The 2,896-nt window shown below is 44.9% G+C and overlaps 1 pseudogene; it reads left to right on the plus strand.

Moving 5' to 3' along the window:
- The first annotated feature begins 2,131 nt into the window (after window positions 1–2,131).
- On the plus strand, window positions 2,132–2,224 carry LOC130267812 (U2 spliceosomal RNA; annotated as a pseudogene).
- The last annotated feature ends 672 nt before the right edge of the window (window positions 2,225–2,896 follow it).

A 2,896-nucleotide genomic window follows, 5' to 3' on the forward strand; every position in this document is an offset into this window, starting at 1 on the left:
CAGCAAACCTCCCGTCATGCACCCTGCCATTTGGTTCTGTTTAGTAGAAGGAGGGGGTGCTTTGGGCCAGGAAAAGGAGGCTTTTCCTTCTGCCACGTCTTCAGTCCAATCCGCGCTATTTTACTTAAGTGAGCCCCGGCCCAGATGTTTTGTGTCTTGTACAGACATGCAGTGAGGAGGCAGCTGCTGCTTTCATTGCAGAGTGATCAGGATTGTAGGGGGAGAAGACTATAATAATCAACCACAGATTATACACATCATAACCCTGCCTATACTACTTCAATACAATAAGGAGCAGTAGTATCTCCACCCCACAGTAGACACTGTCATCCAGCTTTCCCAGACACCTAAATGACAATCATGCCTGGTTGTGAAGCAATTCAGGAAGCCTATTGTACCTACCTATGTATCCAAGGCTGGATCAGGCTCTGTAGAGACCCCTGAGAAAATATATAGGGCTCCTGTTTTCTAAGGGAAATAAAAGAAACACCCCAATAATGCCCCAATCAAATTTATCTATCTATCTATCTATCTATCTATCTATCTATCTATCTATCTATCTATCTCATATCTATCTATCTCACATCTATCTATCTATCTATCTCATATCTATCTATCTATCTCATATCTATCCATCCATCTCGTATCTATCTATCTATCTTGTATCTATCCATCCATCTCGTATCTATCCATCCATCTCGTATCTATCTATCTATCTATCTATCTATCTCGTATCTATCTATCTATCTATCTATCTGTTTTGTATCAATGGGTTGAAGACCAAAAGCTGTCTTTGTTGCCCATAACAACCAATTACAGGTCAGCTTTCATTTCGCCAGAGTTCATTTTGGGCAACCAAGACAGTTTTTGATAAATCTGGGCTTTTGTGGATGGCATTTTGACATGTAAATCCTCTGTTTTAGACCTCAAAACCTACCAAGCCACCTCATTGAATTGCATTTAAAACATCTGACTGTTGACATGTAGTTTAATTCCATGCCTGTAGCCCATAGACTGTCTGGTTTTGCAATATCCCCTCCCAGGGTGATGTTAATTTCAATAGTAGACTAATTAGTACAAAAAATAAAATAAAATAAAAAAAAGATGAAAAAAATGCAATTCTGAGATTCATTTTGCTTCAAAATATACTGTGAGAACAGAGCCTTACAGTGAACTGAACACATGCAGCAGGGGAGGTCACTATCTATACTGAACTCCGGGGTGGCTTTTACGGACAGCTTTAGTTCTTGTGTAAACTTGGTTGTGTGTAGAAAAGGTCAAAGATCACGGCTGTGCAATATTTCAGCAGACAATAATGTGTTAAGTTTCCTGTTTTCTCAGATATTTAGGTCTGGGGGCCATCTCTAAATTCTCGAGTTTAGATTGTAACAAGGGGACTCAATATAATAAAGCCAAAGGGCCCCGGGCACAGGGAGCGGACAGTGATTATATTGCTGCAAAAGCCATAGCTGTAGCACTGCAGAGCACTGGACCATACTTACCAAATCCATCTCCATTAACATGCAATGCCACTAGGTGACTGGACATGTTCATGCTTATGAAGCTGGGAAAGGGAATGGTTGGAATCCATCCAGTAGCAAACATTGGCCAAGATTTATTATTGCAAATGTGCTAGAATTCTGGCACTGGTTGATGGACAGATGCAGTGCCCACCAGCGCCACCAGAGACAGTTGGTAAGGTGCAGGTTCCAGAGGAGGCTTAGAGGTAAAGTTAGGCCAAAGGGGAGCCCAGCATAGGCTAGGGAATAGGAATGAGTGAATCGAATCTGATGAATCTGAATTTGTTACGATTTTCAGGAAAAATTAGCTTTGCAACGAATCCATATATGGCCTCGATTTGATCGCACGAATCGCTTCATTAAACTCCATTTAGTGCGGTCCAGGCTCCAGGGCATCTAAAATGGCGTATTCACATTTGAGGACATCGGGCAAGGAACTCTGGGAAGGTGGGTAGGCAGGATGACCCTGAATCACAGGCAGCATGCGGCAGCCAGCAGCCAGCCACCCCTGTGATGTCACCGCCCTATATAATTGGCAGCCATCTTGCAGCCAGTCACATCAGCGTTTTATTTCAGAGAGAGTGTTTCACTGCAGGGAGAGATAGAGCATTGTCGCTTCTCGGCCTTTTGGCTAAGATCAAGTGTAGTATCTGTTCTTATCAGTTTCATGCTGGTGGAGAAGTCACGCCAGTATGGGACTGGTGGGGATGGGTGCTGCATGGAGGGGGCAGGTCTACCAGGGCGTTCCGGGGCTGGTTCTTAGGAATCAGCTTGACGGCTGTCCTGATGTGACCTGTTTCCTCCGGGTTTCGCCATGAGGTTGGTGGGTGTAGAGCCGAGGTACTTCTATGCCTTGGGGAGTGGTGACTCTGAGGTGCCGAAACTCACTGGGTGTTATAACTCATTGAGTGAACGCACTGCACCATACTCTTCACCTTTGGAACTCACCCTTGGTATCCCGGCCTTCTAGCTAGGATCAGGGAAATTTTTATAGATCCAGCCGGATGACCGGGCAGTATATCTGCACTCATTCACTTATTTTTTTTATTTTTATTTTTTTGTATGTCACTGTGCCACGTTCGTGTTTTTCTTTGTACATAGGATTGTCAGGATGCGGTAGCCCTTCTGGGTGTCCCTACTGGCGGTCTAGGGGAGGTGTGTGCGGCCTTTTGGTTCCTCACCTCCCTGCGACCCCTGGGCATCTTGGCTTTGGTCAAGATGCCATCAGTATACTGCTCCTCGGCTAATACCTTGGTTAACGCCTAGGTTGAAGCCAGGTGCATTTTCGGCCCCTTAGTAGCTTCAGCGAAAAGGGCATCGAATCTGGATCCTTGCAGGTGCCTTTTGGCGAAAGGTAGGTTTGTTGGGGGGCCTCT

The sequence above is a fragment of the Hyla sarda genome, chromosome 4 (assembly GCF_029499605.1).
Source record: "Hyla sarda isolate aHylSar1 chromosome 4, aHylSar1.hap1, whole genome shotgun sequence".
Lineage (NCBI taxonomy): Eukaryota > Metazoa > Chordata > Amphibia > Anura > Hylidae > Hyla > Hyla sarda.